This window comes from Chelonia mydas, chromosome 6 (assembly GCF_015237465.2).
Source record: "Chelonia mydas isolate rCheMyd1 chromosome 6, rCheMyd1.pri.v2, whole genome shotgun sequence".
NCBI lineage: Eukaryota > Metazoa > Chordata > Testudines > Cheloniidae > Chelonia > Chelonia mydas.
In genome coordinates this window covers 121,630,473-121,658,020 of record NC_051246.2, presented here as the reverse complement: position 1 = coordinate 121,658,020, position 27,548 = coordinate 121,630,473, and positions in this window count along the sequence as shown.

Below are 27,548 nucleotides of genomic sequence, written 5' to 3'. Positions count from 1 at the left end.
CTTGCAAGAAGTGGATGTTAACGGTTGAGATGTGCAGACAAGATTGCTACTGCGGAGTCTGAGTAATAGTGTGTATTCTGTAGCATTTAACAGCAACACTTTAAAATGCAAACTTCCTCCAGTCGGACACAGCTGAATGAGCAGAGTAAAGTGCCAGAGCAAAAGATTAAACTCTCTGCCTTTCCCGAAGTGTTGGTCGCTGTGAGAATGTTTATCAGGAGAGGCCACATGAGACTATCACTTTCATATGTGCCTGATATCTCCTCCTATTTTAAACTGAACCCTTTTTCTCATGGCATGTTTCTAACAAGTATAGTTTAACAGCAAGCTCTTATATCATTTTATACAGTCACAACATTTTAATTTAAAAACAGTTCTAAGAAAACCAACCTCTGCAAAGATCAGTTTTCCAGTGGGCCCTCCAGGCGGTGGGAAGTGTTGCGGGAAATTGGTTTAAGGTGTCACATCTTTTTGGAAAGTAAATTTTAGAGTTTAGCAACTCCACCCCATAGACGCTGGTGTCTTTCTAGCTGAAAAACGTGGATGGCACTTTGCAAGGCAAGTTCATGAAATGAACGAACTGTAACTTTAGCACCCTTGTGACCAAGATGGAGCCTGCTCTGGAAGCAGCTCTGGCCAAGAGAAGGCATGTGCTGGAATGCATTAGGGAAAGTCTCTTCCACCCCAGGGGCACCTGTTCTAAACCCCCTAGAGTGAACACACACACACCGGGAGAGTACAGTGAATATGTGCCTCCCCAAACAGACATGTGTGGTACCGCCCGTGCTCCGGCCCCAGGCCTCCTCCTGCTTCCCGCTGGCGCTCTGCGGCTCTCGTGGCAGGAGCCCCAGGCTGGGGCCGGCCTGCGGCCAGGGACTCCAGGTGGCCTGAGCCAGTGCTTGCACCACCCACCTGGTGTTCAGAAGGGGAGAGCACACTGCCCGCCCTCCCTCCTGGGGCTGGGGGCCGCGCTGCCTGCCCACTCTGCACTCTGGGGCTGGGATGAGGGGGCCACGCCACCCAGAACTCCGGGGCTGGAGGCTGGTGGCCACGGATGGGGGAGATCTCTGGGCTCTGGTGGGGAAAGGGGGACGGGACCTCAGGCACAAGGGCCAGGCCGGGGGCTAGCCTCCCTGAGCCCAGGGCTCACCCTCCATCATGGCTGCAGCCCTTCTGTCTGGAGCTCCAGACAGACACACCCTATCGTTCTCCCTTCTCTTCCTGCTCCCCCTCCCCCAACAGCACTTTCTCCTTCTGGAACAATCAGCACTTCCCCCCTCAGGAAAAAGATTCAAAGGGGCTGTGCTCTCTAAACCCCAAAGGGGTTACAGAACTGTTATGCCTTTAATTCAGGGGCTCATTCACCTGCACATCTACCAATGTGATATGTGCCAGCAATACTCTTCTGCCATGTACATTGGCCAAACCGGACAATCTCTGTGCAAAAGAATAAATGGACACAAATCTGACATCAGGAATGATAACATTCAAAAACCGGTAGGAGAACACTTCAGTCTCCCTAGTCACTCAATAACAGACCCAAAAATGGCAATTCTTCAACAAAAAACTTCAAAAACAGACTCCAACGTGAAACTGCAGAACTGGAATTAATTTGCAAATGGGACACCATCAAGTTGGGCCTGAATAAAGACTGGGAGTGGTTGGGTCATTACAAAACCTAAACCTAATTTCCCCCTACTGTTACTCACACCTTCTTGTCAACTGTTTGAAATGGGCCACTCTCATTACCACTACAAAAGTTATTTTTCCTCCCTTGGTATCCTGCTGTTAATTGAATTGTCTCGTTAGACTGACCTCACACTTTGGTAAGGCAACTCCCATCTTTTCATGTATTTATACCTTCTCCTGTATTTTCCACTCCATCTGATGAAGTGGGTTCTAGCCCACGAAAGCTTATGTCCAAATACATTTGTTAGACTCTAAGGTGCCACAAGGACTCCTCGTTGTTTTTTCAATAAAGGATGTTTGCATGGGAAAGTGAAAGTGTAGAGGTGAAAGTTGTTTGCTCAGTCCAATTGTCCTTGTGGCTTAAGTTTACCATTCCAACAAGCCAATGTTTTCAGGATGCATCGCACTTAGATGGTCCTGGTCCCATGTGTGGACTACATTCTGTGGTTACCTCTCAGTAGTCATTTCACAAACAAGAGAAATGGGGCATCGTTCACCTCTGGCAATCAAAAATCATCAGGCCCCAAAAATCATGAGACAGGTTTCGAAATCATAAGATTTTTTAAAAATCTTAACTTTGGGGTGCTTTTTATTTGTCTTCTGGTGTCTCACGGGGTCCATTCACTGCTAGGGGCAGGTCCCCTGGCCGCTCTGGGGATAAGCTCCTTCCCGGTCTGGGGCCCGCTTCTGCTGCTCTCTGCATGCCCTACTGCCACTCTCCCTCTCTCTGCGACTCCTGGTGCTCCTTCTTTGTGACTTGGCCCTCCGGGCAGGTCACTAGGCATGCTCTCCCTTCTGGGGTGTCAAAGTCTTTCTTTTATGGATGGGCTTTGGCAGTCTTCCCATTAACTGCCCAGCTGGTGCCACTCCCCCAGTGGCTGGCAGGGGAACCCGGACCTACCTTCTGCTCCAGATTCCAGCCCTAGGGACCCTCTAGTCAGCAGCCAAGACCTGTTCCCTCCTAACCCTTGCCGCCTTTCCCTGAGCCTCTTCTATTCCTTCTGGCTCTCCCCACTTCTCTGGGTTTGCCAGCCTCACAATTCCCTCCCCTCAGGGAGTAACTGTGGTCTACTTCCCTGCAGCCCCTTCTGCTATCAGCCTCCTACCTTCACAGACCAGACCAGCTCCTTCTTTTTCAGATGGGCTCCCTCATTATTCAGTCAGGGGATTACTTAAGCCACCTGATTCCCTTCAGCTGTGGCCTGAGTGGTTAATTGGCCCCCTTCTTAGCCTACATCAACTCTTTCAGAGCAAATGTGGGGTGAACACCCCATCACCTGGTGTCGTAACCTTTAACGACCAAGCTTTTCTCTGCAACCATGAGGGCTAGAAACTTGCTTTTTAAATAACAAATGCTGATACTTTCTTGTGATCATATGAACCTGGGAGCTGAAGCTTTAAGAAGACCACTAAATATTGCAATATTCATGATACAATCCCAACAGTTGGCAATACTGAATGATTCAGATTATCTTCTTCCTTCGTTAGAGCAGCTTGGAAATGGCTTGCTATATCTACAGTAGCTGTACAAAATGCTGGGAGAAGCTGGAAACCACCTGATTTAACAAAGTCCCTTCAATAGTTATAGGCCCCAGGTTTTACCAAAATCTAATGCCGTGTTCCTGCGTGCTTCACAAATGGTGCAAAAGTGCCATGAGATTTTTAGACCTTTTTCATCTGAAATAATCTCAGGTGGTAGCAACTGTGGAAAATTCTTTAAATGTTATTTTAAACCCTTCTGTGTTCCTTTAAGCATCTATGCTAATGACTCAGCTCTCCTCCCATTGATGGCAAAACTTCCTCTGACTCCAGGGAGAGCCTTGTTAGGCTCTAATTGCAGAACTATGTAGTATTAGGCATATCAAAACACCGGGCAATTCTCCCCAGCAACATCTCCCGCCAGTGGCCAGCTCCCTGACTGCACACGCTCACGCAGTAGTAAGGTTTTTGCTGCTGTAAAGAGCCAATTCACTGAGCCTGCTAGCTTCTTGGGGGCGGATGCACCCACCCTCCCATTAGCGCACACCCCTTTGGCTGGTCATGAATGTAAACCACGTTTAGTAACAAACGGTCACAGGGCTAAGTGCTACCACGGGTCAGGAATAAAGCTAGACAGGGTTACACGCAAGCAAAAGTAAAATGAAAAAAAAAAAATTCTCTGTTTCTGCCTGTTTCCAAACTCTAGCCCTTTGTATATGGGCTGCTACATTCCTTGCTGTAAAATGCCTCCAGCAAGCCCTGCCTTCTTCTGACTGCTTAGAGGCTGGGAAAATGCCCTCCACAGCATGGATCAACGTTTGTAGAAATAATGACAAAAGGGAAGGTTTTCAAAAGAAATTAAGTAATTTGCTAGCCTAAATTCCATTTTCAAAAATGGCCTAGACATACAAAAGCCCAAGTCTCCTGGACTTTCAGTGAGACTTGGGATTCTAGTGCGTAAGTCACTTTCACTTTTAAAAATGGGACATAAGCCCCTAAATCACTTAGACTTGGGTAACATTTTCAAAGGTACTTATATAACTAGGGATCTATGTCCCATTTTCAAAAATGCCTCAGGCATTAGGATTTCAAGTCTCATTGCAAGTCAGTGAGACTTGGGCTTCCAAGTCACTTTGAAAATGGGACATAGACCCCCAGGTAGACACTGTTGAAAATGTTACCCACAGACTGTCAAGAAAGAGGAAAACAACTAAACACAAAGAGGTGAAAAATAAAAGTTGTGAAACCTGATTGGGTGGCAGGATTGTCTTCTGGTACACAGCATTGTTGATTGTGCTTACAACTTCGTAGAGAAATGCTCTTGCATTTTTTATTTTATTTTTTTTATTCTGCAGACAGAAATCTTCTCATGGACCCATTCTTTGCCTTTCACATATCACCATCCTTCCCCATCCTCTCCCCTCCCCCACTTCTAAAATATCATAGAATCATAGAATCATAGAATATCAGGGTTGGAAGGGACCCCAGAAGGTCATCTAGTCCAACCCCCTGCTCGAAGCAGGACCAATTCCCAGTTAAATCATCCCAGCCAGGGCTTTGTCAAGCCTGACCTTAAAAACCTCTAAGGAAGGAGATTCTACCACCTCCCTAGGTAACGCATTCCAGTGTTTCACCACCCTCTTAGTGAAAAAGTTTTTCCTAATATCCAATCTAAACCTCCCCCATTGCAACTTGAGACCATTACTCCTCGTTCTGTCATCTGCTACCATTGAGAACAGTCTAGAGCCATCCTCTTTGGAACCCCCTTTCAGGTAGTTGAAAGCAGCTATCAAATCCCCCCTCATTCTTCTCTTCTGCAGACTAAACAATCCCAGCTCCCTCAGCCTCTCCTCATAAGTCATGTGCTCTAGACTCCTAATCATTTTTGTTGCCCTTCGCTGGACTCTCTCCAATTTATCCACATCCTTCTTGTAGTGTGGGGCCCAAAACTGGACACAGTACTCCAGATGAGGCCTCACCAGTGTCGAATAGAGGGGAACGATCACGTCCCTCGATCTGCTCGCTATGCCCCTACTTATACATCCCAAAATGCCATTGGCCTTCTTGGCAACAAGGGCACACTGCTGACTCATATCCAGCTTCTCGTCCACTGTCACCCCTAGGTCCTTTTCCGCAGAACTGCTGCCTAGCCATTCGGTCCCTAGTCTGTAGCGGTGCATTGGATTCTTCCGTCCTAAGTGCAGGGTCCTGCACTTATCCTTATTGAACCTCATCAGATTTCTTTTGGCCCAATCCTCCAATTTGTCTAGGTCCTTCTGTATCCTATCCCTCCCCTCCAGCGTATCTACCACTCCTCCCAGTTTAGTATCATCCGCAAATTTGCTGAGAGTGCAATCCACACCATCCTCCAGATCATTTATGAAGATATTGAACAAAACCGGCCCCAGGACCGACCCCTGGGGCACTCCACTTGACACCGGCTGCCAACTAGACATGGAGCCATTGATCACTACCCGTTGAGCCCGACAATCTAGCCAGCTTTCTACCCACCTTATAGTGCATTCATCCAGCCCATACTTCCTTAACTTGCTGACAAGAATACTGTGGGAGACCGTGTCAAAATCTTTGCTAAAGTCAAGAAACAATACATCCACTGCTTTCCCTTCATCCACAGAACCAGTAATCTCATCATAGAAGGTGATTAGATTAGTCAGGCATGACCTTCCCTTGGTGAATCCATGCTGACTGTTCCTGATCACTTTCCTCTCATGTAAGTGCTTCAGGATTGATTCTTTGAGGACCTGCTCCATGATTTTTCCAGGGACTGAGGTGAGGCTGACTGGCCTGTAGTTCCCAGGATCCTCCTTCTTCCCTTTTTTAAAGATTGGCACTACATTAGCCTTTTTCCAGTCATCCGGGACTTCCCCCGTTCGCCACGAGTTTTCAAAGATAATGGCCAAGGGCTCTGCAATCACAGCCGCCAATTCCTTCAGCACTCTCGGATGCAACTCGTCCGGCCCCATGGACTTGTGCACGTCCAGCTTTTCTAAATAGTCCCTAACCACCTCTAACGCCACAGAGGGCTGGCCATCTCTTCCCCATTTTGTGATGCCCAGCGCAGCAGTCTGGGAGCTGACCTTGTTAGTGAAAACAGAGGCAAAAAAAGCATTGAGTACATTAGCTTTTTCCACATCCTCTGTCACTAGGTTGCCTCCCTCATTCAGTAAGGGGCCCACACTTTCCTTGGCTTTCTTCTTGTTGCCAACATACCTGAAGAAACCCTTCTTGTTACTCTTGACATCTCTTGCTAGCTGCAGCTCCAGGTGCGATTTGGCCCTCCTGATATCTTTCCTACATGCCCGAGCAATATTTTTATACTCTTCCCTGGTCATACGTCCAACCTTCCACTTCTTGTAAGCTTCTTTTTTATGTTTAAGATCTGCTAGGATTTCACCATTAAGCCAAGCTGGTCGCCTGCTGTATTTACTATTCTTTCGACTCATCGGGATGGTTTGTCCCTGTAACCTCAACAGGGATTCCGTGAAATACAGCCAGCTCTCCTGGACTCCCTTCCCCTTCATATCCACCTTCTTAACTCTAACTTTTCATGCTCATGTGGATCACTCGAAAAGTCTGTGGTGGTCCATGGGCCACTGCTTGAGAACCATTGGCTTAAAGGGTCCCGTGGTAGTTTGCTGCCTTCAAAGCAGCCCTTCCATTTAAAAGAGTTTTGGATCCCTCCCTCCCTCTTTCTGCAACTGGTCACATAAATCTTGACTCCTGCTCTGAAAAAGCTTGCTACGAGGTCCCCTGTCTCTACTCCTCCTCAGCCTGAATAGGAAGACAAATAGCTCTCACTGTTTCAATTGCTAAATAAAATGCTTTTCAATGCAATTTACTCAAAAAGCCTCAATTATACATTCAAACCAAAGATCAATCACCAACGTCGTGTGACAAATCAGCATTTGCTTATATTGACTGCAACTAAAAACTAATGAAACTGTACAAGACATCTCACTTGCTGCAAATGTCTTTAGATGGCAAAATTTCCCCTTGCCACTGGGTTTTATGGATAGTCCCTAACGCTGCAATTGGGTCTAAAATCAGAAGTCTCTGTCTCAGGCACAAAATTCACTCCACTAACAAATTCTGTGAGTCTTTTTTAAAAAAAAATCGGATCTGTTTAGAGAGTCATTTCTTCACAGGAGCTGTTTTACTGGCGGGGTCTGTCTGACCCCTGATCTTCGACACTCAGCAGCTGGACAAGGAGTGATGCAAAACGGATGAATTTTGCCTGCTTTATGCAGCTCTTGGGCCCACTCCCGGCCATGGAACCCATGAGGGGAGACTGGGCTAGTGCCCCCATAAAAAATAGCACTAAGATGGCTTCAACCATCCCCTCTACTGCTGTTTGCCTCCCCACCCCCCTTTTTTCTCCCCTGCTCCTTCTTGCCCACATGCTTTGCATGGATGAAGCGGGGGGTGCTAGGAGAAGCTTTCAATGCAGTGTATGTGTGGCACGTTCACATCAAAACAGGGTGGAGAGACACGTTGTTTAATGGTCTACGCACAGAGACTGCTGAACTCTTCTGAGATACCCCCTGCGGCCTTGGGCCAGTCGCTGAACTGCTAGCTCTCAGGCTTCCCTCTCTATGACAATGCTCGCCTGCCTCTTGGGGGCTCTGTGAGAAGGGGACCGTTGAGGTGTGTGGAGCCTGGAAAGCTCTGCGTAAGTGCTGACCGTGCCTGGGACACAAATGAAGATGGCCCCCCAGTAGGCCTTGTGCTGCCTGCATACCCCTGCTGCTGGTTCCCTCTTCCCTGTGTGAGGCCTTTCCCCCTGTGGCCTTCGCTCTCATAATCTGCCTCCCCAGGTTGTTCCCAGCCTGAGAGAGAGGAAAGACAGGAGGGAGGTGGGTTGTGTTGAGGTGGCAGGGAGGAGCCACTCAGGGCTGGGCTGGCTAGCTCCTCCCCAAAGCTGGACTCCTTCCCTCTTAGAATCGTAGAAGATTAGGGTTGGAAGAGACCTCAGGAGGTCATCTAGTCCAACCCCCACTTCAGTGCTCTCCAGGGAACTTGCCAGTCCGCAGTATGCATCCAGCAGCTAAGGTTTGGCCAGTGGAAAAGGCGGAAGGCTGATGCTCTAAGCTGGACCTTCCCCTGCAGTAACTGGTCTGAGGAGATGCACAGTGAAAAGCACCGTTGTATCACCGTGTGAAGTGGACCCCTCAGTTGTTGTGGCCAGGTATGGCATTGGCTGGGCCTCCAGACTGTATGTGCTGCTGTACCCAACTGTGATGGAACGACCCCATGATGGACTCTGTGTTTGTTGTTTATGGCTTCAGGTCAAACCTCTAACGTTCCTATTTTTAACACAGATGCTGCAGATTGCCCAGTGAGTTTGGGCTGAGAGGAGGGTATTGAGGGAACAGTCACTGACCATCCCATATAACATGCATATAAGGAGACAGTTACAAGCTGTTTATTAGTGGTGTCCTACCCATAAGAGAGCGTGAGCTGTAGAGGATCTGACAGGTGTTTGAGGGGCTGTAACGAGGAAGCGGGGGGCATGGATCAGCGTTCATGTTGCACTCCCCATCAGTGCGCGGGCTGGGAATGCTAATGATCCAACCAGCAGACCAAATTTGATGATGATTCCTGATCACGTGCCACCTGAGGCATGTTGCGCATATGCTAAGAAGAAGACGAGGAAGGCATTTGCCTGCACATCTGGTAAGAGTATCCTGCTAGCTGGATGATAATTTTGGCAGTTCTTCAGTTGTTCACAAATGGGAACGAGAAAGCCTCAAGGCTGTGTATTTGCTCTCAGGTTCCCTGGGATGGTATCTGTGAGTTGAAGGGCTGTAGTTGTACCAAACATCTGATGCTCTTGTTCTGGCGGCAGCAAAAGCTGCTCCATCATGGGTCACTGGAACAACCCTTGAGATGGTATAACCAGGTTCTGGGTGTGATTCTGGAGAGCCCGGGGTACCTTGGCTCAGAAAGCACAGCGCCAAGGTCTGGTGCACGGAATGGTTTCACTTCTCAAACATCTTGGGAGAGGCGAATGTGCCTGCAGTGAAAAGTAGGAAGCTCTCCTTTCCCCACAGCATAGCCAAGTGTGTCACGGATGTCTGTTTAGCAGGGTGGGTCAGGAAAAGGGGAGTATTGTTCATGGGAAATTTCAAAAGAAATGAAAAGTTTCCATTTTGTTCAACGCTTTCCGTGAATTTCTTGGGTTTTTCCAATGGAAAATTTGCTCAATTAAATTTTAACTGTCTCCCTCTCCCCCCAAATTTAGAGAAATTTAATTTCATTTTGGTGGGATATAGGTATAGCTACATCCCTACGTATACCTGTATCCCACCAAAATGAAATCAGAGAGAGGTTGGTCTGTCTGTCTCATGTGCAACCATAACTATAGGTGTTGCCTCCACATATAATAGTGTGTGTGTGTGTGTGTACACACACACACACACACACACACACACTTATAATGCTTTGCACTTTGCAGGATCCATCATGAAAGAGGACATATCTTTTTACTCCCATTTTGTAGCTGGGAAAACTAAAGCAAGTTGTAAGTGACTTGCTCAAGGTCATGCAATAAGTCAGTGTCAGAATCTGGAATAGAAACCTTATCTTCTGATGTGCATTCCTGTTCTAACCAGTCGGCCAGACTGCCTCTCCCACCAGATTATATTTGTAATTTATAATTTACTGTTGCAATGGGGTGAGTTGACTCACCGTGGGATACTACTTATTCTGTTGTGGGCCACAGAATCGTTCATAACCTTTTTTCATTTCTTGGCACAGTTACCTGAGCATAGGCAGTGCCTGTCCATAAGACCACGAGTGCCCCGCTTTGTTTGGTCATCTAAGTACTATCTAACGCAATCTTACCATCTGCTTGTGCATAAGGGACTCAACTGCTGTTCCTTTTACTGTAGCAAGAGTGAAATGTGGCTTTCCTTGATGCGGTTACTTGGTCTCCCTGTCAGATCTATTATTAAAGACACTTCTGCAGCTGAACTCATTAAGCAGCTAGTGCTCTAGCTCGTGTTCTTTAGTCCCTGTTGCATTTAAAATAGAACCCTTTAATTTGAATTTTAATTCTTAATTCAGCTCTGTATCCCTTCATGCCCTCCCCCATAAACGTCTGTTCTCCACTGTCTTTGGAATGAAACGCGGCTGGAGGATTCTTTGATCCGTTTCAGTGGAGACGTGTGCTGGTGACAGTGGTCTAGCTTTGGCTGCTGCAGAATTTTACTGCCTCTTTGTGACCAGAATGTGTAATAATAAAAAGAGGTCATTGGTCTCTGGGTATGCCCTGTGCTTACCAAATGGATTTAACACATGAAACAATCAGGGCAATAGCTCACTACGGTATTGGTCCCAGGGCTTTCTTAGGGGGTACGATATTTTCACCTGACTGTGCAGTTTTGTGCCTGGACCCCCCCCCCCCGCCCCGCAACAGGACGCCAGTGGGGCCAGATTTAGCAAAGTGGAAAAAAAATCAGGATTTTCTTTCTGCTTTGATTTCGAAGGAATACTTCTTGGGCCTGCTCTGTCCCCACTGCCATAAACCCCAAAGTCCTCAGTGGTGCAGAACTGGCCCTTTTGCTCTTTGGTCAGTGAGTGGGGCAGATGGGTTGAGTGGAGCGGGAGAGTTAGTCTCTAAGGTGCCACTAGTACTCCTTTTCTAATTGTCCCCATTCCGTCCCAGTTTGTCGTCATTATTTATGTGCTGCTTGATAGACAAATAACACGGCAAGGGGCCTGATTCTGATCTAACTCAGATAACCCTGTTCACTGCAGCGGAGTTCCTCCTGATTTACAGCTTTGCCACCGTGCTCCCCGCAGAACCCCTTGCTTTGCCTTCAGGCATTGGTCCATGTGGATTCCACTTCTGGGGCACATATACCCCATGTATGCAGATCATGAGTCAAAACATCTTGAGGAACCCCAGTCCATGTACGGTGAGTACCCATTCTTTGCTTTCCAGAGAAGCCAACCCTGCAAAGTGCTAAGCTCACCCTTGCTAGGGGCTGAGTGCCCTCAATGCCATCTGAAGCCAAGGGCAGCCGTTGAGTTGGCTGAATTCACGTAATAAACGTGTTCACTTTTTGAAAATGGCTCTTAATGTGTCGTTAATTATTTACGAGCCTTCATACTTAAGGCAACAAGTCCCCGAGGCTAAAAGGACATTAAAATTCCATTTGCTGCTCACCAGGCCTGACTAATAAAATAACGTCCAACAAACACGTCAATTAGCCGCCTATTTGCTACTGCTTTTGCTAAGCTAATGACGGCTGGAATGAAGAATTTGAGGCCAGAGCTGTTCCTCCAGCCTGCTCCATGGGTGCCAGGCATAAAAGGTTAGTCATGTGTACCAAATGCAGTGTGAGCTTCTTCATTATTCATGTGTGTCAAACAGACAAGGAGCATTTCAATGCCTGCAGTCACTCTATGGTAATTTGCATTATATAAGCAGATATAATCTGGTCATTAATACACATAATTCCGAGTGAGCTGACAGTAATGAATCTGGAGTGTATTATTCCACTGCCTTGCTTCCTTGCTAAATGAGGGCCAGTGTTAATAAGTACCAATATGCTGTAGCCAATGGCACCCAGGAGAATTGTAGGGTTCATGGTGGAATTAAGGTGCTTAGCTTTGTTCTTTGCCTTTTGCACTAAAGTTTGGGATATGATGAAAAACCACCCAATTTGGACTCTCATTTCTTCAGGACAGATTTTTTTTTTTCTTGACTGTGAACTCTGGCTAAAAACCTCTAATGATGCATCAATCACTGGTTAGGACAGAAAGCTCCAGATTTCTCTCCAGGACTGATTGCCAGCTCTGCTGAGCTAGGTTGGGCTCATAAGCTTTTTTCCTTTCCTCTCTTCTCTCCCTTTTCTTTAATAACTGAGGGTTTTTTATGGTATGACAGCCCTTCCCCTCCCCCCAACAGCGTGCGAGCGTTTGGCTGTGAATGGGTGTGAATGATACAGGTCGTTTGTTAACTAGTTTGGAGTGTAAGTTAGCTGCACAAAAACGGCAGATCTGTGCCACTCTTGAGCCCTACATGATTTTCAAGGCCGTGGGAGTCCAAGCTCCTAAGTGCCTGATGCCATCAAAATAGTAATTATGTAATCAGCAAAGGTATAGGAGGGTTTTATTATTTATTTACATTACAGGAGTGCCTAGAGGCCCAACCAGTACCAGGACCCCATTGTGCTGGAGGCTGGAGGCTACACTTTGTGGGGCAGTCCCAAAGAGCTTACAGCATAATCAGAAAAGGCAGACAAAAGGTGGGAGGGGAAATGGAGGCACAGAGCGGGCAGTGACCCGCCCACGGTTACTCAGCAACAGAGCAGAGTTCTCTTGATTCCTAGTCCAGTGCCCTATCCACTAGACCACACTGCCTCTTCTAGGTGGGTGGCACAGACAGCAGGGCATTGGAACCGAGATGGTGGCTCTGTCACTGATTTCTGCTGCTGACCCGTTATGTGGCCTTAAGCTCATCCCCCCCCTTGGCACCTGTCTCAATTTACCCAGCAGTACAATGAGTCTGGCTAAGACTAACCTACCTCCCTGGGCTAGCTGTGTAGGAAGCATTCTGAGATCCCCAGGGGGAGGGTGCGCTCCTACAGGGGCAAAGTTCCGGGGTTATTTTTTATTGTTTCTAAGCAGGGTTTGCAATAAATGAAGAGGTTAAAAAAAACAGACTGTCAATGTACTTGAGCATGTCAGGCGCTGAGCTGATTCAGGGATGCTGCGAAGCTGGTAGAATGTCTGAGTTTTTACAGCTCCATTGTCGGGGTGCTGAGCCCAGGATTCCCAGGGGTCTGGCTGAGAGGTGGCTTTCTCGCATACTTACCGGTCTCCTCCTGATGTATATGCTTATGCAGACTGCAAAAGTTAAATTGCACATCCAGCAACACCAGAATGAGCTCCTAACCAGGCTTAATCTCCTAGAATCTAGTAGGCGAGCTCTGTTGCTCTTTCTGATTATTATTATGATTATGTATATATATAGATCTTTGCTGTACTGGTTCATTAATTCTGGAGCCCCAAGTTGCTAATTTCATTTGTAGCTGTACCAGTGTACCCTTTAACATGCATAGCAGGTCTCATGCTGTCAGGATAAGAACGGTCATACTGGGTCAGACCAAAGGTCCATCTAGCCCAGTATCCTGTCTTCTGACAGTGGCCAATGCCAGGTGCCCCAGAGGGAATGAACAGAACAGGTAATCATCCAGTGATCCGTCCCCTGTCACCCATTCCCAGCTTCTGGCAAACATAGGCTAGGGACGCTATCCCTGCCCATCCTGGCTAATAGCCATTGATGGACCTATCCTCCATGAAAATTGTCATCTATAATATTCTGAGGCTGTTTTAGTACCAGCAGCTTGAGACCCGCAGCATATGTCACTCAGATTGAAGTCCCCCATGATCACTCAGTTTTGTCCCTCCTACATATTTTAGATAAGTGTTCTGACTATGCAAGTAATCCCTTTGAAATCAATGTCAAAGTTAAGCACATGCTTAGGTGCTTTGATGAACTGGGGCCTCTGAAAACAAGGAGTGGCCAACTGGCCATCAGTTTTGCATAATTCGTTTCCCTTTAGCCTTTATTGCACCAAGCTGACTATTAAATCACCCTTCCCCACTGTTTAAACTGAGCGAGTAGAAATGAGCCACCCTTGCGGCTGTGGTTTGAAATAAGTCCAAGTAATTTCCATGTCTTTAGTGTTAATATATGCATTAGACATGATGGCTTGCTACATACTGGCTTATTCTCTCATGGAAAAAGCTTGTCTCAGAGTTTTCCTTTTAATTAAAATGTGGATTTTGTTGCTTTTTAGATATGTTCCTCCAGGAAACCACCCACTGAGCTGCAGCATCTCAGTCCCAGAGGGTGGTGTTACTGTTTTTTTTAAAAAAATTGCATATAACAATTAGTGTCATAACAAATTCATATTTATTCTGCTAATTTAAGGGCCATGAAAAACTCCAGTTTGTTCTCAGGAGAGGCAGATAAACAAACAGAGCAGTAGCCAAACACACAGATGCAGTTCTTGCAAATCTGCATAGTAATTACTATTTACAGTCAATTCCCTTGTTGATTACGCCTATACAAAGGATGCGGCAAACAGTCTACATAGGATTCATGGCCAGATTCATTAGCAGAATCAAGTAACCCTGCAATGTACAATTCTTATGCTGGTTGCTTAAATCTAGATAAAAAGAAAGAGAGGAAACCAACTGTGGGACATAATTTGGTAACATGTTTCAGAGTAACAGCCGTGTTAGTCTGTATTTGCAAAAAGAAAAGGAGTACTTGTGGCACCTTAGAGACCAACCAATTTATTTGACCATATGCATTCGTGAGCTACAGCTCACTTCATCAGATGCAGTGTCTTCTAGAAAGTACTATAATTATTGCAGCTATGCCTAGCAGAGCCAGCTGAGGGTGGGATTTCGTTGTACCAGGTGCTGCATATACACATAGTAAGAGAGTTCTGAAGAGTTTACAGTCTCTGGAGTCAAAAGAAGGATTATTACTGACATTATATAGATGGGAAATTGAGTAACAGAGAGATTAAGGCCCAAATCCTCAAAGGTATTGAGGTGCCTAACTCCAATTGAAATCAATGAGTTAGGTGCCTAAATACCTTGGGATCTGAGCCTAAGTGACTTACCCTGTCATATGCAGGGGCTGTGGGATAGCCAGGAACTCAAGCTAGAGATCCTGAGTCCCAGTCTAGTGCCTTAGCAGTAAGACACACCTTCCTCATTTAGTAACCACTGATAACGGGTGTGGTGTTTTATGAGAGACAGCAGTCAAGACAGTCTTTACCCCTATAATCTAGTACCCAAGGATTCAGTTCAGAATTGCTACGTTTGTAGATTTCTCCAAAGAAATAAGCTCCTGCCACCTCAGGACACATTGTAACATTGCACTGGCAGGGCGCAATTCAATATGATGGTGTTTTCGGGCCATGACCTATTGTGATATCTGTGTCAAAACATCATTGCATCATTGACATAATTCACAGGGCCAGAAAACCATTCTGGGACCCAGGAATGTCCCACAGACACTAGGATTGTAAATATTGAGACAGGTGCCAGCCCTGCTACCACTGGGTGTGATCTAACACAGCTGAGTGTGGTGGTTCTGTGGCTGCTCTGTGAAAACTGCAGTGGTATTAGTTAGCTCGAAAGGAAGAGTTCATTGATTTTCAGTTTTGTCTCCTCTTTCCTGGGCTGGGAAGAATCTGTGCAAAGCTGTTGAAGCAAGCAGTATGAAGACACGTGGTCTTATGGTTCAGCCTCTAGACAGACCCAGAAGATCTGGGCTTAATTACTAGTTCTTCTACAGTTTTCCCGTGTCACCGTGGGAAATTTCTTGGGGTTTATTTGGGACCCTCCCACCTCGCAGCATCCCGGAGCCTGGGTTCCAGCCAAAGCCTGAACATCCACACCGCAATTAAATAGCCCCATAGCCCAAGCCCTGCGAGCCTAAGTCAGCTGGCAGGGGCCAACTGTGGGCTTTTAACTGCAGAGTAGACAAAACCTCAGTCTCTCTGTGTCTCAGTTTTCCAGCTGTAATAAGAAGATATAATATTTCCTTTCTCCCATCCATTTATTTTGTGAGGGTGTCCAGAGCTTGTGGTGGGGAGTTTCTTTGTTTACAACAGTGCAAGTGTGAATAAATAAAAGCCGACTGACATTCTTGGAAGCGGTGTGGATGGAGATTTGTCCTGCGGGGGCTGCCCTGGGAGGACGAGGGGTACATCTCTCTTATACAGCTGCAGTAGTTTTCTGGCTTTCAGTCTGTGCACTAGCTGACTTTTACCTGAACAGGCTGCCCGGCTTTAGGTGCTTGTAAGGAAATGGTTTGTTTCTCTGAGAGGCTACGAGGGCTTTAAGATTGGTGCATGAAAGCAGGTGTGATGGATGCAGAGTGAGCTTGATTTCATGGTGCTCCTCCTGCTGATGTGGCCAGAGTCAAGCGCCCGTTGGCTCACCTGCCCTTCTGTTCCTCAAAGCGAATGCCTCCTTATGGATGCTGTCGCAATTGGTTTGGGATCTTTCTGTCCCCCGCCCCCGGATGATTCTGGCAGCCATTTCACCCTAAAGCCCTGCCATGCTGCTCTTCCTGGCAAGCCCGTTGTGTGGCTATTTGTAATCTGCATTTGATTTTCAATCAGGTTAATTTGGGTTTCCTCCAGGCTGTTGTTTCTCTTTCAATAACTTCTATGCTAATGCACTCATGTCCTGCTGCTGTAGTGTTAGATGATCGAGTACCATTTCCTCAGACTCCCAGACATTGGTCAGCCTGCTTATTTCAGGTTTCTTGTTCTCCTGGAATGAGGCCGGCCTTTTATTTCATGACTTCATTTTTCCTCCAGCAATCCTCCTGACGAGGCTTTGCCAAAGCTAGTACTAGAGGAGAGGGCTCAACTCCAGGTGCTTCTATGGAATTGGTTTCTTGTGGGAGAGAAGTGCAGAGCTCACATTTGACCAGGTGTCCAAGTGCTTTTTATTTTTAAAGACTGCTAGCTTGTTCTCCAGAATCTCAGCTTTCATTAGAGAACGTCTCAAGCCCTTGTAGTTGTGCAGAAAACAATTAAAATGTGACATGAGCACAAACCAATGTAATAATGTCTGCCTGAGTTTGCAGAGAGCCTGAAACAATAGCTCTGAAAGGTGTGACCTCCTTCATCTCAATCAACAGGCTCCCTCTACCCTCAGACCAGTGGGGGCCAGCCAGCTTTCTCATTGGCTCCGGGGCCTCTCTGTCTGCTGGTGGCTGTCTGCAGACTAGTTACACCTTCAGTTCACCTTTTCATGATTATTAGCCCATAGGCTGGCAAACCTATAGAGATATTAATGAGAGCTGAGGTTCTGGTGTCATCACATGGCTCAGCTGGGATCCTAGATACGAGCCTATGATGGAATTGAACACCAGTGGGGGCAACCAAGCTTGAGGAGCCAGACAGAGCCTTCACGATCATACTTTGAACATCTGCAAAATATGTTGTGAGCTGTGTCTCCTTTTAGCATCTCAAGTGAGTGGAGCCTGAGCGGGGTCCACCAATGTGACAGAAACTTGGTTTCCCAGCTCCCCATTTGCAATGTGGCCTATTTAATGATCGTGTGTATGGATTAGGGAGAAGCTGAAGCTACGACATTCAGATCCGGGTCCAGATTTTGAATGCCCCACTATTGGGGCACGTTTGGATCTGGTGTTTTGGCTCACTGGCAAATGGGCTGTAGGTTTAGCTTCCGACTCCCACCCCTTTCCAAACAGAAAAGAAGTTCAGGAGGTAGAGAACTTGGTTGTTTTGGTTCCGGCCCATCTAATATGGATTAAACACATGCTTAAATGCTTTGCTGAAGGGGGAGGGGCTTGAGCATGCATGTACAGTTAAGTGCTTTGCAGTTTAATCAGGGCCTTTGGCTTTATAAGTCAATTCTAACACATTAGTCTCTCAACAGCTGGTGCAGATCATGCAGCACTGGCTGGATGCACTCATGGCGAGACGCTCCTCTGACACAGCTGGCTGCTGCATTCTGCACCAGTTCTAGCTTTTGAATGAGGTGTTGTAAAAAACCCCAAACGAAAAGGACAAAAAAGGATGTCCCAATACTGCTGAGCATCTGACTCAAATGGACACCAGTCCCTGGCCATTTCACTCCCATACCGAGAGCAGGGAGCCTGCTCTTCTCAACCCAATCTCACTGACGCTCCAAATGCCCTCTCTGGTTTATGCCCTGTGCTTAGAACGGAGAAGAGAGCTGTGTAGCTCTGTGCTGCTTCGTTTATTAATGGCACACGTTCATGAATGATTCATGGGACAGAATCATAGAAATGCAGGGCGAGAAGGGACCTTGAGAGGCCATTTAGAGCAGTCGCGCCACGCTGAGGCAGGACCAAGTAAATGTAAACCTTCCCTGACAGGTGTTTGTCCAACCGGTGCTTAAAAGCCTCCAAAGACAGGAATTCCACAACCTCCCTAGGTAACCCCAACCCCGCACAATTCCCTGAGAGATGTGGCATCCCACATTACACTGTGGCTGCCCCACAATGCAAAGCAACAATTTCCCATAAAGCAGTGTGCCTCATGGTGGCATGGAGGACACTGGGATGCCTACCTACAGTGCAACATGTTTCCACGAATACAACTTTGAGGTCTCGTGGACACAACACAGCTGCATGAGTGACTGAGTGTGAACTAGGGTGACCAGATATCCCAATTTTATCGGGACAGTCCCGATTTTCAGGTCTTTTTCTTACATAGGCTTCTATTACCCCCCACCCCCGTCCCGATTTTTCACATTTGCTGTCTGATCACCCTAGTGTGAACTCAGTCTGTTGAAATAGTTTTGTCTATGGCACTTTGCTGACCGAGTGTGTTCTGGTATAACATTTTTATGTAGGCAAGGCCTAACTGTATAGAAGCACAAGTCCACGAGCTGTAACAAGCCAAAGAAAAACTATCCCATGAAGGGACCTCATTTGGATTGCAGTTGAAAATACAATAAAGCCCGTAAATCACCATTGGATTGCACTCCATTGATTGTAATTTTCATCCAGTAATGAGCATCAATAACTTCAGAAAGTTCCACCTCCAAATTGTTTTCAACGAAAATGAGACTCATTCACTACAGTGAAGTTACTCTGGATTTACACAGGGGCGGAAGGAAAATGCAGCTTCTTTTCCTGGTAAAGTATCTGTTCAACCCAGCCCTTGATGGAAGTAAATGGAAAACTAAAACACGAACAAGAGACTCCAAATGAAACACATTAGGCTCAGTGGTTACAGTTGGAATCTGAGAGCCACTTGGAGGTAATCATGTAAAAACCAGAAGTGTCTGAGAGTGATTTCAGCCAACTGCAGCTGCCCCAAAATGGTTACCGGACATTATATTTCCCTTTAAAGAAAAATGAGTTTTCAGACTCGGGAGGAAGACAAAGGAAATAATAAACCAGCTAAACTGGCATGGGCTGAAAATGAGCATGACTAAGACTGAGTTCATGTGGGTCAGTAGAGGTGCCATAGAGAAATCGGATATATAGATTAATGGAGTGAGACGAAACCAGACTGATCCATTCAAGTACCTTGCCGGCTGGGTCACAGAAGATGGCGAGCTTGAATGTGAGATACTTCCAGATTGGGGAGTGTGGAATAGCATCTCAGGGGTTAGACAAGCATCAGCCACTGAGACTAAAACCCCAACTGTATAGAACAGTGGTGCACCCCGCAATGCTGTATGGTGCTGAAGCATGGGTGATAAAAAGCTGACAGGTTCAATGCCTACAGCTGTTTTGAGATGAGACATCTGTGTGCCACAAGAGGAGTTGCATGGAGAGAGAGATTTCAAGTGTTAGGATGGAAGTTAAAGTCCGTGATGTGGCTGACAAAATCCAGGAAATGTGACTTTTCTGGTGTGGGCCCATATACAGGATGAATGAAGAGGACCTGGCAAAGACAGCCTGGCAGGAGAGGGTGGAAGGAAAGAGAAGCCAAGGAAGGGATGGATGGATTGCATTAAAGAAGATGGTAAGTAGGTGGACCTTAGTGGTACCTCAGACAGATGGAGATGGTGGACGCTTGCATGACAACCTGACCATAGTGGATGGGATAAAGGGAAGAAGGAGATTGGAAGGAGGGAAATTGCTGTTTAAAAATGTGAAGGTTGGAGAACCATTCTCCTAACCAGGTAGCTATGACATTTCCTCTGCCACATCCTGTTCTGCTTTGCATTCAGTGAATCCAGGTGGATGAACCTGGATTGGCTACAGGGCCTGCTGTCAGTTTGAATCAGCTGGCAGCAATGTTCCCAGAGAAGGCTGCCAGCTCCTGCTGCTTCTGCCATGAGGGAGGGGATTGTATTTGCAGTGCCTGCCTTCTTTGATATTTAGTAAACTCCCCTGCGCTGCATGGCCGCTAGAGGTTATTACTGTAAAGATTCTCCTGTATCCACATCTGGTCCTAATAAAACAACAGTACAAAGAAACTTCCTCGTTTCTATTTCCTGAATCAACACCACGGTCATGAGATCCGGATAAGCTTGGGCCTGATAATTTTCTGCAATTTAAATGCCATTTCTTTTCCAAGCAGGAAATGCTCTGTCTGTTTATAAACAGTTGGTGTAATAGGACATCAATTCTTAGTCCCAGGCAGTATCTTCATTAAAATAGTTAAGATTATATTGTCTTTTAAACCAATGCTAATAAAATGTTACAAGTTTTAAAAAATTCCCTGAACAGTAGGAACTCAGGGAATTCAGTTAGCATTGCAAGCCAGTTTGCAGTTGGGTTTCAAAATCAGCCTTTACTCTGCCCAGATATCAGAGACCAGTTTTTACCTATGTGTAGGGGACCCGATCCAATTGCCCTATGTCTGTCCTGATGAGCAGTGTGGTCTTTAGCTGTATACTGATAGGCTGTGCCCCTGTTCTTCCAGCTTATAAAGGGTAGTGGGAGGTCTCTTCTAATTATCCAAAGGGGGTCAGCATAGATCCTGGGAACATCTGACCTCCATGCTGGAAGGACTCCCAAATTTGTCAGTAGCTGATGCAACTGAGCGGGGAGGGAGGAAACAGGAGATGAGCAGGGTACGTGCCTATGTGACCTGGTGACTGCCTTGGGGGGACAGGAACCAAGCAGTTGCATGCTGCCCACCATTCAAGGAGGCTCCCCCACCATGTGTGAGATGGCCACCATCTTGGCTGACACACCAGGGAACCTCCTGAGGTAAAAGCATGAGCTGCTGCAGCTTGAGCTAAAGAGCCACTCTGCTCTAGCTGGGGCTGTAACAGCCTCGTGTCATCTGCAGATTGGGCAGCGAGGGGGACCTGCCACAGGCTCTCATCCGTGGTTCTGTATGCTACAGGGCAGTCCTTTCTTCAGCTGCTTCTCCCCTGTGCAGGGATTGCTGTGAGCACAGCTCCAACGGCCTGCCTGCACCTTCCTTTCTGCAGGGGTATATTTAAAGCTGCTGCAAAGCAGATGTCTCTTGGGGCTTTATTCTCCCTGCAGGATACGTGGAGCAACCATTGAAATCAGTGGGGGTTACCCACTTGCTGTGGGGAAGAGGTGGGGAGAAGAGGGCCCCTCGAGTGCAGGGGCTACAAAGACTTGCTGGTGGGGCTGCCTTCCCCTTCCTCACAAAGGGCTATTGCAAAGGTCTTGTGTGCGTTACAGGTCGGGGTTGCACCTTACCTTATAGAGCTAACTGGCACTGAAGGAGCTGTTGGAATCTCAATGAAATTGAAGGGCTCAACCAGTCCCCTGTTGACTTTTCTCTCCATAAACCCTTGCACAAATCAGCATGATGGGCAGGTGTTTTAACACACAACCAGCTCTGGAAGAGCAGCGGGGGAGCTGCAGGTCAAGACTTGGGTGCATTGGGGCAGAGAGGAGCTTGCGCAGAGCCTGCCTATGCTATGCACAGCAGGTGGTTGTTCCCTCACTTCATGTTTCAGAGTAGCAGCCGTGTTAGTCTGTATTTGCAAAAAGAAAAGGAGGACTCGTGGCACCTTAGAGACTCACCAATTTATTTGAGCATAAGCTTTCGTGAGCTACAGCTCACCCTCACTTCATGAACATTCAGCTCACCAACAAAGATTTAAACTGTGGGCCAGCATGGGAGCACGGTTTAGCAGCGTTGCACTTTGGGTCACATTTTTAGGGAGGCAGAACTCTACGAGGAGAACGTAACGGGCGTGTGTGCCCCCCTTTTGCCTTCACAATCATCCCAATTGTATAGGAAACAGGTGGATAGTTGCCTATGACAACTAATCATTTGCACACATTTAACTCATTTGCAAGCAAACTGTTGATAACTGTGCAAGCAGTTTCTGGTTCCCAGATGATCCTCTCTCTTTTAAAAATGTAGCTATCAAGCTGGGATGGCTTTTATTTTCTGTGTACTGTATCTTTTAGTGGGGCAGCAGGGGATGAATCACTTGGTGATTGCCTTGGATCACTTGATGAGTACCTGTTCTGTTCATTCCCTTTGGGCCACCTGGCATTGGCCGCTGTCGGAAGACAGAATACTGGGCTTAGATGGACCATGGGTCTGACCCAGCATGGCCATTCTTATGTTAAGTTTCTACACACGCTCCCAATGGTCAGTCTTCAGTAGTCATCTTGTTGGAGTACAGACCATCAGAAGGGGCATTCACACTGTACTCTCTTATAGAGACTTGATTTTTGTGCTTTCTTGTTTTGTTGATCTCTCAAGTTTACCTTCTGGCAGAGCAGTTTTTAATGATCTCTTTGCCCAATGCGGGGCGCAAAGACTAGCTTTTATCAGTGTCAGTTTAACTCTTTGTAAATTGCAGACAAACACATGTGCCTACACATACGCAGCCATACGTGAGCGTACACACACACACACACACACACACACACACACAGAGTTATCTATGCATCATCCTTTGCGTTCACCTGGCTGGAAATGTGCAAAATTGTTAAGTGCTATTTGTTGAGCATTGATGGTGTGCTTAGCATGGCACAGAATTCAGAGGACACGTTCCTTTGCTTTTGGAGATTACAGCGTAAGGTGTGACTTCTAGAAATGTAGTTTTCCTCTCTTTCTCTGAGGATGGGATCTGTCAAAGGTTATGCTCAAGGAGCTGGGTATTCTAAAGAAAATGTAGAACCATGTACAAGAACCCTCACCCATCCCTCAGAGTCACTGCCGGTGCTCCTTGGTTCTCATGTGTTTGGTCAGCAAGGGTTGCGTGATGGAAATTGAAATTGGTCTACTTTGTATTAATAGGGAGTGGTTATTATTTGTTCGTATCACAATAACACCTAGAGGCCCCAACCATAACCATGGCCCCTTTTGCTAGACACTGTACAAAACCCATAGTGTGAGAGAGTCCCTGCCTTGGAGAGCTTTACAGTCTAGATAAACTGGCAAAGATTGAGAGGGAAAACACAGGAATGGAGAGGTGAAGTGACATGCCTAAAGTCACACAGCAGATTGATGATAAAGGCAGGATTAGAACCCAGGTCTCTTGACTACTAGTCTAGGTCTCTAGACCACCTCACAGCAGTGAGGTGGAGAGGTCCAAGCCCTGGGACTGAGAGACAGGAATTCCTGGGCTCTACTTCTGGCTTCAGCAATGATTTGCTTTGTGGCCTTGGGCAAGTCACATAGGCTCAGATCCTGAAAGGTATTTAGGTGCCTAATTCCCATTGATTTCAACAGGAGTGAGGTTTGAGGATCTGGGCCTTAATCTCTCTGCCTCAGTTTACCTGTAAGATAGGGATAACAACACCTACCTAACTCACAGGGGGTACTGTGTGATTTGAATTAGGTACAAGTGTATAGGTTCTGATTCTTATTTATACTAAGGCTCTTTTACATTGCTACAGCAACGTAAAGGGGCCGCAGAATGAATGAGAGTCAGTCCCTGTCCACAATGTAAGATCCAAATCAGAACAGTTCAATGGGACTTAAGCATGTGCTTCAGTGCTCTGCTGAATAGAGAAGTTTAGAGATAGCAGGTGGGTGAAACAAACTAGGCGCAGAGTGGGGAGGAAAGACAGAGCACCAAAATATTAACGAGGCCCACACATATCCAGTCTGTTCCCTGCTTTTCTTTGGTCTAATCAAATCACTCACAATAAAGTCTTCCCTGTGTATTTCTTTGGAATGCTGATAAATAAAATAGCACAGCTGACATATTTAAAATGGTATTTTCCCTTTCAGGCTATTTTTAGAATTGACTTGAAAACTGTGTATCCATTATGTTCCCTCTTGGCTGCATTATAACGGTGTTACAGTCTTTGATAGGGAACCTTTTGTTGTTTTTCGTGCCCTCAGTGGAGGAGTTTGATTTAGGCTTAGCTGCCACGCCCCACCTCAGTCTATTTAGCACCATCAGAAATGTTGCAATGTTGGGCCGCTGTTAAAGAAGCGGTTCCATGGATATCAGTTACAAACCCCTGTAAATTCTTCTGCTGCTGGAGGCAGCTTCCTGTCCCTGACCAGAGGGATTATAGCAGGATTAGCCAACTGTTCAAAATCTCATGTGCTTTTTAGATCTGTTTGTAATTGCATTCCACAATCATATGTACCCTTTGGCCTAAATCAAAGCCTGCGACTGGCCTTATTGAATCTTTGGTCCGTACAGCGTACTTGATCTATGCCAGGAATACCCGTTGAGCTGCATAGAGATGGTAGATCTAGGGAGGTACAAGGTCCTTTGTAAAGAATGAACTAATCCAAGTATGCCAGTCCCCCATCTCGTTAAAGTCCAGCCTAAAGACCCACTTCTTCTGTGAGGTCCACACATGACAAATATTCAATTAGGGCACCATTTTCTTTTCTAGTTTATAGTAATTGAGACGATAAATAGTCTTAGGGTTAAGGTGTTGGGCTCGGCCTCAGAAGATCTAGCTTCAGTTCCTCCCACTGCCATAGACTGCCCAAATAACCTTGGGCAAGTCACTGAAGGGGCGCTGGCATTGTGTACTCCCAAGACTGGGTTTCAGTGATAAAAACATCCCAATGGTTATAGCTGCCTGCTGTGTTCTGCATAATTGCTGTGAAGCAAAGGGGGGAAAGTTTCCACCAGGAAAGATGGCGTCGCCGTCTGCTGAGTTTGAACAGTCAGACGGAAGGGCTATTAGAAGAGTTCAACATGGAGCTATACGGCTCGGGGAGCCTTTGAAAGATCACTTTAACAGTGAGTTACAAGTAATGCATTGTGGTGTACTGTGCAGTACCTGGCTGTGCTCTTTTGGGACCTGTTAGGAATTGTGTGGTGCTTGGTGTACATTTATGATCATGACATGGTATTTGTCACTGATCTTGTGAGTTGTTACACTGTATGGTAAGACGTAAGGGTGTGCTTTCAGAACTGCTAGGCACCCTGCAGCATCTCATGTGAACTAATAAAGATGACTTGTTTTCCAAATAATAGAATTTTATTCGGTAACAAAATCAGTACAAAGAAAAATCTGTGCAATTTAAAAGAAAATACATTAAAAACTTAATAAATTTAATAGAACAGGACTTATCAAGGGCAAAGACCATTCATGTCCATTTTAGCTGCACATACAGCAACCATGGCTTTCACAGGTCAGTGCATGTGAAGCTGTGGTTGTCCTTAATGTCCTCGGGGGTGGAGTGCTAGCGGTAGGGATGCAACCTCTGATGCCATGTGGAATGTTGGGGTGGGAGTCTAGGGTGGTGCTGTAATGGAGTTCTCCAGGGACTGAAAAGGGAAGCAAGCCCATGACTGTCGAACTGGTAGGTCTGCAGCATCTGAATTTGCTGACAGCGAAGCCTCCTTAAGTCCTGGTGCATCTCCCTCTCTGCTCTTTGCAATGTTCCCTCTCCAGGCCCTGTTCTCACAGTGGGATGCAGCCCTGACTTGCAGGATCTTGTTGACTCCTGAGTCCTCCTCTATCTCCTTGTTATCTGGCTCAGGTGTTCCACCGGTGTGGAGGGGGAGCCCCTCCTGGCTGCGTCGGCAGCAGATGCAGATAAAACACACAAAGTTACCGTAGTCAATATAGGCACAATAGAACACGAAAGTTAAGATTCAGAACTCCTTTCCCATGCTCCCCTAAAGTTTTAAGCCAGATGTGCTCATTGACATGGCTGCTTCAGCATGCTTGTGCGCAGTGCCACTCACAGCGCTAGCCGTGGTGAGGATGGCCTGCCAGGTGTGAAGGAAATGAGGAGGGAATTGCTCCATTGGATGAAACTATGCATATATAGGGCAACGGCACTACCATTTCCACAGGCAGGGGTGATCTTAGCTGATATGTCACGCCTGAGCTTAACAAAGGCACAGAGAGCAAAGCTACTGCTGGCATCCCGAAGCCACCTGGGCTCATATGCCACCTGCCTGTTAACTTCAGCAGGAACCATTGCAGTAATCGCTAACTGGCGTGGGAAAGTGTCCTGCCAGCGGGGGAAAATAAAATAAATTTCCCTAGAAATCTGTGGAAAAGGATTGCAGAGTACCTCCATTAAAGTTTTCATTGAGACCTCAGGTGGATTCTAGGGACATCCCTATGTATATAAACAAATTGCTATGCATTCCCCTCCGCCCACCTAACTCTAGAGGGGAATGCAAAGCAGATAATGACTCTACCTCTTCTAGTACGACTAAATTAATGAAAAGTCGGTAGCTGTATCTGTTAAGTTGCCATCAGTACATCATTGTAGTAGAAAATATATTTACACAATTACCTGAGGTTCCTCCCCCTGCATCGGGGGTCACCCATGCTCAACTGACTGGATTGCGGTGGAGTCTAAACAGGTCCAGGTTCGTGACATAGCTGGACTCCCTGGTCGCATGTCCCCCATCCTCCTCCTCCTCCACCTCCTCCTGGCTGTTCAGGGCTGGGGCCTGTGACTCAGGCTCCTGGGAGGTATCCACGGTGGTGGTGGGTCTCTACCTACTATGGCATGCGGCTTTGTCAAAGCGGCAGGTCTGTGGCTCAGCACTGGATTGACGGTTCACCTCCCTGGCCTTCTGATGTGCCTCGCACAGTTCCTTTGCTTTCACGTGGCACTGTTGCTTGTCCTTGTTGTACTCTTCCTCCTACATCCCCATGTGCAATCTTTTTCTACAGCTGGTCCGTAGCGGTGCCTGATCAGCCCAATCTCCCTGCAGGCCCAGGAGGTGCAATACCTCCTGTCTGCTCCAAGTGTGTAGCCAGCATGGGAAGTTGCACACAACAGTGGAGACCTGCTAGGTGTGCTCACCAAGCTGGACAATCAGGAAAAGACATTTCAAAAATTAGCGGGGCTTTAAAGTGGAAGGGGGGGGGGGGGGGGCTTCTGATCTCCATGGCCCCTGGGCAGTGGCGGTCAGTGTTGGGCATTGTGTGACAGCTGCTGGAGGATAGTTAGGATCAATGTAAATGATGCGGTTTCTACACACGTGCTCCATTGACCTCAGTACATTGACAATGATTCAGCGCGTCTCGGGAAGGTGGTGTTACTATGCTGCTGTAACGGGGCACTTACATCAGTGGGAGACGCATGTAAGTATAGACACATGCACAACACGGTCCATGTAAGGCAGCTTTGTAGTGTAGACCAGGCCTAAATCTCTCTGTGCCTTTGTTCCCTAACTGCCCAGGGCAGATGATACTTTTTATCTATTTAGTCTCTTTGATCTTTGGGGCAGGAACTTTCTCATACTATGTGTAACCCTTCTGGCAGTCAGAGTTGGCAGCAACAAGGGCCAGGTTCAATATCTAGGGGTTCCTTTTCAACAGTACAATGGAAAAATGGCTCAAGCCCTCACTCAGTGACCTGGGACAATTACACACCACCCCTGGGTGCCTCTAAGAGGCAATACTTCCCCTCTCGCAAGCACAAAGTCCGAGTGTAGCAAAAAGTTTTAATAAAAGGAGGGGA